The following is a 7,996-nucleotide window of genomic DNA, read 5'->3' on the forward strand; positions in this document are numbered from 1 at the left end:
GGGGGGGATATGATGAATGAGAGGGTGACCCCCATCCCGGGCAGGAGGTAATGACATGGTGTGAGATGACGTCACGATGCTCTGAACGGCACACCATGTAGAACCTGCCAACTGTTTATTTCTGGAATTTTCCACGTAATATTTTCAGACTGCGGTTGACTTGGGAGTCACTGAAGACACAGCATGGGAAGTCACAGGCAAGGAGGGGGCTAATATATAAAACAGGCCTGTCTCGGCCTGACCTGTGGTGGCACAGTGGATAAAGTGTTGACCTGGAACGCTGAGGTCACCAGTTTGAAACCCTGGGCTTGCCTGGTCAAGGCACATAGGGGAGTTGATGCTTCCTGCTCCTCCCCCTTCTCTCTCTCTCTCTCTCTCCTGTCTAAAATGAATAAATAAAATATTTTTCTTAATATATTAAAAAATAAAAAAGAACAGGCATATCTGTTGCATTGGATGCACACAACTGTGTTCAGGAGAAATGAGGACAAATAGACATGACCCAATCTGTTTTCTATGGACAGGAACGACGGTTTCTTAGAAAAATGGTTGCCTGACCTGTGGTGGCACAGTGGATAAAGCGTCGACCTGGAACACTGAGGTCGCCGGTTCGAAACCCTGGGCTTGCCTGGTCAAGGCACATATGGGAGTTGATGCTTCCAGCTCCTACCTCTTTCTCTCTCTCTGTTTCTTCTCTCTCTCTCTCTCTCTCTCTCTCTCTCTGTCTCTCCCTCTCCTCTGTAAAATGAATAAATAAATTAATTATTAAAAAAAATGGTTAAGTTGAAAAGCCCTGGAACAAGAAGGATCTCAGAGACTCCTAGAAGATTATGTCATGCCTGGAAGCCGGCGAGAAGCCCACGATAATGTTGGGCGTATCTGCAAGACAAGGGAACCACTCCGGACAGAGCCTACCGGCCCGTGCTGGAGGATTTGGGTCCTACGCTAAGCACAGTCAGGGATGAAAAACCTTTAGGTGTCCAGGAGTCCATACCAACAACAGAAAGAAAGAAATGGGGAGAGAGGAGAGATCTCGCCCCCAGGAGAAGGTGGAGTGTGAATCAGGAGGGGGGTGTGGGCGTTAGGCAGTCACCGCTCTGTTGTCATTGTGGCAAAGGTGGCTTCGATCCGGAATCGCCCACGGGTGCCACCCATGTGGTGGAAGGGAACAGACGAGAGAAGGGTGGTTGGAATTTTTATAGTTTCCCCCCCCATCATTTCTTGCCCTCCCCACGTGGTCCCGTCTCTGAGGGGACACTACTCTCATTGTTTGCCCAAAGAAAGGCTACGTCCCAACTTCTGCTTGTCCACCTCCCTTTGCCGTCTGTTCCCTTTATCAGGATTCACAACTCACCACATGCGCGCTCAGTATTTTGGGGCTCATATCTTTGTGAGATATGTAACGTGTATGTAATGTTTATATTAAGTAGTTGAGCCTTTATAGAATGTTGACACACACCGTGATTTCTGTAACGCATAATTCAATGTTTCCAAGGCCGTTGTGAGTTTTCAATAGATGAGAAAGTCACGTAGTAAGCGTTGAAGCCACCCTCTCCGATACAAAATTCTTTGATAGCAAAGCTGTACAACTTTTTAAAATTTTTTTCCTTAAACAGTCAACAATAAACATCTGTCACTTTAATCAAAACTGAACCGGGCCTGCCCAGGTGGTGGTCTGGGATCCTGAAGTGTCAGACTGGGATGCTGAAGACCCTGGTTCAAGACCCCGAGGTCGCCAGCTTGAGCGCGGGCTCATCTAGTTTGAGCAAGGCTCACCAGCTTGGACCCAAGGTCTGTGGCTTGAGCAAGGGGTTACTCGGTCTGCTGTAGCCCCATGGTCAAGGTACATATGAGAAAGCAATCAATGAACAACTAAGGTGTCGCAATGCGCAATGAAAAACTAAAGATTGATGCTTCTCATCTCTCTCTTCCTGTCTGTCTATTCTTCTCTCTGATTCCCTCTGTGTCTCTGTAAAAAAAAGAAAGAAACAAACAAACAAAAAAACACAGCTGAACCAGGTAGATTACAATGCTCGGATCAATAAAATTCATTCTTGATGCAGAATTGAACTCGAAGAATCAGCAAATTCAATCGGCACGGGATTACTAGCGTGAAAGGAGGGGTTGGCTTAGCCAGGAAACGGCAGCGGTATTGAAGGGAACAAAATCAGAATGATTTATCACCTCCCAATCTTGGAGAAAAGCGGGGAAGAACCAGAAAAAAAAAATTTTTGTAAAACTCCAGTGATTTCAGAGAAAGAGCAACGGACTCCAGCGCTTGACATGACAAGCGCAGAATTAGTATTTTTCAAGTGAGACATTCCAGGGAGAGTTGGGTGCCAATATTTTGACAACCGCCAAAGACAAAGCGTGTCTCCCAAAGCTGGGAAGAGTGTTGTCAGGATCCGGCGCCGACGCGTGAGTGAGATCTTCCTTTCCCACAAATGACAGATGCGTTTCGGTCTTTTCTAAACAGCCACCCCCGATGCTCATCTGCTCTGCGGGCGCCCGTTCGTGACGCTGGAGAGGGAAGCCACAGCCGCAGGACAGAGCGGTGACCTCGGAGACGGCCGTGTTCACCGGTGTGGCTCATGGCATTGAAGTGTGTGGTGCGTCCAACGTGCAATTCTTACGCATCAATGACCCTGCGTTATTACTCACATTTCGTGACCGCCGCTGATTCTCCTGGCCCATTACCCCCACCCCACCCTCCCCCCTCAAAGCGGACCTCCGAGCGTCTGAATTATGAAGCGGGCTCCTCGCTCCTGAACGGTGTTCAGGAGCAAAATCAGTCACCCTGGCCAGCGTGTCCACCCTTCGTCCACATTGTCCCCGAGCACAGCCGATGAGGAGCCCCTCGACAAATCGCAGGGGCTGGCTTTGTTCCCAAGGAGGAAAGACGAGTTTCTAGCCTCGAACCTCTTTCTGGCCGGGAACCCTTCTGCTAGAACAGGTGTCCCCAAACTTTTTACACAGGGGGCCAGTTCACTGTCCCTCAGACCGTTGGAGGGCCGGACTATAAAAAAAACTATGAACAAATCCCTATGCACACTGCACATATCTTATTTTAAAGTAAAAAAACAAAACGGGAACAAATAGAATATTTAAAATAAAGAACAAGTAAATTTAAATCAACCAACTGACCAGTATTTCAATGGGAACTATGCTCCTCTCACTGACCACCAATGAAAGAGGTGCCCCTTCCGGAAGTGCGGCGGGGGCCGGATAAATGGCCTCAGGGGGCCGCATGTGGCCCACGGGCCGTAGTTTGGGGACCCCTGCGCGAGAAGACGGGGCTAAACGGATGAGCCCCAGCCGGTCCCCCGAGGTGCTGTGTTGTACGAACATCCGCTTTCCACCAGAGCCCAAGTCCTGAGGCGTCGCTTCACGGGTCACTCCGTCAAGAGATTGTCTAGAGGGGGACAGCAGGGGACAAGCCAGCCACAGCCAGTGAATGTCAACGCACCCTTGTGGCAGCCAAGACCATGGCTTCTGGTTCAGCTCCATTGCCTGGACCCACGTCCCACGGCAACACGCAACCTCACGGGAAGATGGACCGTGACGTCCTTTTCTCGTGAGAGTCACGGCCGCTCAGGACGGAGCAAGAGGACCAGGTGCGCGGAAGGACGACGGATGTCATGCAGGCCACTGCTCCCGTCTCCCTGTGAACAGCCAGCTTGTCAGATTCTATCCCGCCCAGCCGCGGATCTCCCTGAGACAGGAAACCGACAGAGCTCTCTCCTCTCCGTCCGCAGCCAAAGGCACGCCATCGGGAGCCAGCAGCCCCGTAGGTAGCTGAGTTATTCTCAGTCTGAAGCTCAGCTGACACTCCGCTATCTGTCACTGACTCTTCCCTGCCTATTTCCCCCCCAGGGCTTGTCAGACAACCTGGACGTTGTCTTTGAACACTGTGGAATCACAACTCTCTCTGATCCTCAGACCCGTGTGCACGGCGCCTGCAAAATTTCATTTTTGACACAATTGCTTCTGCTTCAGCGATCCCCCCCCCCCCCCCCCACACACACACACCCCGTGGAGAATGTTGAGCACCGAGAGCAGACACATCAATGAATAGTTTGTCCGGACTTGACTTCTTCTCTACATTTCCAGGGCGGGTCTAACGTTTAAGACACACAGACTCCTACTCACATGGCATTTCGCCTACCGTTGTGTATTCTACCAAGTGTTTAAAAATATATACCGCTCGTTCCAACAAAGGGTCGATGACCACGATAGCTTTGTGGAGTGTTTACAAAGTGTCGGGTTCAGATACTTCACCTCCAGAATCATAACTGAGTCAATTCTCCAAAGCTCAGCGAAGTAAGTCGTTTTCATCACCTTTGCACAGATGCAAAAACCAAGGCACAGAAAGAGACATCATCTGGCCGAGGCCATCTGATAAAGAATAACATGTGAATCCAGTATCCTAACCCAATATGCTATAACTTAGACACGTCATTTCATCGTGATGATAATAATAACGTAAGTTCTCTAACTGCAGGCAAAGAAGAAATATTTGCAAGAGTACACTATGCATATTCATGGCATGACAATGCTACGCCGGGTCCCACGCTTTTGGGGAGAGGGGGGTGTCAATCGCTTCTGCCAATGACTCAAACACTCATGAGTCGTGTTGGAATTTTTCTATGAAATTGTTAACAACTCTTGGTAAGTTTCCAGACAAATTAACTACAATTTTCCCTTTAATTACTTGGCAGCTGTGTTCCTGGAAAAGTTCAATGCCTCTGAAAACTGTGCGGTGCGCGCACACACGCACACACGCACACATGCACACACAAATAACATAAAATAACTTCTTGAGTTTAGAAAGAAAATAGTCTTACGCGTCTAGAAGCAGATAATGACAGAGCGCTTTCATGTATAAATGGCGACCTGCTGAGACATTTCAAAGTTCTGTGGGAAACGGTGCAATTATTTTTTTGTGTGTGTGGGTGTGGCTTGTTTTAACCTGTTTTGTTATTAATGTTACCCTTCCTGGCTCCCGCCCCGCGAAAGGGCAAGAATGATACTACCTCATGACAATAGCGGAGACCGCTTAATCCCATAACCACTGTGGATACATTGTTTCTAGACAGGATGCAGGCTTTCCTTGAAGTCTGGCACTGCCGGCAAAAATGCTCGCAGGTGGTCGATTCTTGTGGCGACCTGATCTTGAATCTCCTGATCACTCTCCACAGAGATCTCAAATGGTGGTGATTGTTCATTGTTCATTCCTTCCCAAGTTAAGACGCGCGGATCTTGGGTATTAATTACATGACTTCATCGACTGTTTTCTAATTTTTTTTTTGTTTTCATTTAAGCAACTGTTGTTTCTGGCTTACATGGGCCATGCCTTGCGGGTTCAAAACCTGTGTGAAGCCCTGGCTGGTTGGCTCAGCGGTAGAGCACCGGCCTGGCGTGCGGGGGACACGGGTTCGATTCCCGGACAGGGCACATAGGAGAAGCGCCCATTTGCTTCTCCACCCCCTCCTCCTCTCCTTCCTCTCTGTCTCTCTCTTCCCCTCCCGCAGCCAAGGCTCCTTTGGAGCAAAGATGGCCCGGGCGCTGGGGATGGCTCCTTGGCCTCGGCCCCAGGTGCTAGAGTGGCTCTGGTCGCGGCAGAGCGACGCCCCAGAGGGGCAGAGCATCGCCCCCTGGTGGGCAGAGCGTCGCCCCTGGTGGGCATGCCGGGTGAATCCTGGTTGGGCGCATGCGGGAGTCTGTCTGACTGTCTCTCCCCGTTTCCAGCTTCAGAAAAATACAAAAAAAAAAAAGATGGGAGGAGGCTCATCCTCCCCCCAACTTGTGCTCAGCACAGAATGTTCCGTTTTAGTTGGGCGAAGCCGTGGACCACCGTGGCATCAGAATAAGCCGGGAAGGGTAGGTAGGGCTCCCCGCTGAGGTCCAGACGGGGCCGTGATCATCTCCGGGGAAGCTGGTGTCATTGCCTGTTTCTGTTCTCAGATGTCGGCAGAGACAGTCGTACTGGGCGTTTGGTCTGTCGATCAGCTGTCGGTCCGGTGACACTGCCGAAGATATATGTGAACTCATGAAGGCTAGTTTCAGAGGAGCAAGAGCGCGTTATCCATTGGTTCTACAGCAAACAGGTGCTGGGGGAAAAAATCGGCTGGATAGCCCTGCTTTACAGCGTAGAAATACAGTGTGTCCGTAAAGTCATGGTGCACTTTTGACCGGTCACAGGAAAGCAACAAAAGATGACAGAAATGGGAAATCTGCACCAAATCAAAGGAAAACCCTCCCAGTTTCTGTAGGATGATGTGGCAGCATGTGCGCATGCGCAGATGATGACGTCACACCGTGTCTACAGCGGAGCAGCCCACGGCCATGCCAGTTGAGATGTGGACGGTACAGAGGAAAGTTCAGTGTGTTCTGTAGCTCGCTCAATTCGAATCCGTGACCAAAGTGCCACGTGAATATCGGCGTGTTTATAACGAAGCACCACTACATAGGAATCACATGACTCGGTGGGATAAGCAGTTGAAGGAAACCGGCAGTTTGGTGGAGAAACCCCGTTCTGGTAGGCCATCAGTCAGTGACGAGTCTGTAGAGGCTGTACGGGATAGCTACCTAAGGAGCCCTAAAAAATCCGTGTTTGAGCCCACATCGAACTGCACTGAATAGGTATGAAACTGGGAGCGTTTTCCTTTTATTTGATGCAGATTTCACATTTCTATCGTCTTTTGTTGCTTTCCCGTGACCGGTCAAAAGTGCACCATGACTTTACGAACACACTGTAGTTGTCTGAACGTGGCGTCGTGGAACCTTTGTTGTGAACGCTGTTGTGCAAATCTGCAGTGAAGTCGGTGTCTGAGCAGGCATGAGATCCTGCAACAAACCCTCTGGACTAGACTGAGCCCAGAGAAATGAGCACGATTTAAGAAAACCAAGAACGAAATGACCATTTCTCCCGAAAGCGGACGCTGAATGTGACCAGCCGGAGACTCTGTCACCGTTGACCGCCGCGCAGAGATGCCGCTGTGAGATCATCTCAGCCCCTCGAAAAGCGGAAGATGCGGCACGACCTGCAGGAGCTCACGGGGTCTGTGTCAGCAGTCCCGTCAGCTCAGAGCCGAGGAAGACCTTCTCACCCAGGGCGACGCAGACGCCGGGTTTGCACGCCGCTCTGGGACGCGTGACCTTTCACTGAGACCCGCGATGATTTGATTTGATTCAAATCATTCCTTTGGATCTCCAAGTTTCTTCAAAACTGATGCAAAGGCTGTCGGCTGTCGGCCATTGGCCCCCTTGGCAGAAAAGTATCCCCTTTCCCAAGATGATCGCTGGCAGCAGTTGTATGTTGACTGTATCAGGGGTCTAAAACAGACCATTGATTCAACTCCTTTTAAAAATGGTGCATTGGCCCTGGCCGGTTGCCTCAGCAGTAGAGCGTTGGCCTGGCGTGCGGGGGACCCGGGTTCGATTCCCGGCCAGGGCACACAGGAGAAGCGCCCATCTGCTTCTCCACCCCTCCCCCTCTCCTTCCTCTCTGTCTCTCTCTTCCCCTCCCGCAGCTGAGGCTCCATTGGAGCAAAGTTGGCCCGGGTGCTGGGGATGGCTCTGTGGCCTCTGCCTCAGGTGCTAGAATGGCTCTGGTTGCAACAGAGCAACGCCCCAGATGGGCAGAGCATCACCCCCTGGTGGGTGTGCCGGGTGGATCCCGGTCGGGCACATGCGGGAGTCTGTCTGATTGCCTCCCCATTTCCAGTTTCAGAAAAATACACACACACACACACACACACACACACACACACACACACACACACACCCCAATGGTGCATTTTTCCATCCACTTATTCACGGCAGATTCATCCTCTTTTTGTTGAAACACCTAACTTACTGGCAATGGCGTGCTCTTCAAGGAAGATGGGATTATTGGTTCTGGGGTCTAGACCTGAATGCACATTTCAGTGAAGCACAAACTTGGGAGAAATTATGTTCGAAGTGCACACTAAGAGAGCAATACGGTCCCTGGGCG

This window comes from Saccopteryx leptura, chromosome X, assembly GCF_036850995.1.
Source record: "Saccopteryx leptura isolate mSacLep1 chromosome X, mSacLep1_pri_phased_curated, whole genome shotgun sequence".
Lineage (NCBI taxonomy): Eukaryota > Metazoa > Chordata > Mammalia > Chiroptera > Emballonuridae > Saccopteryx > Saccopteryx leptura.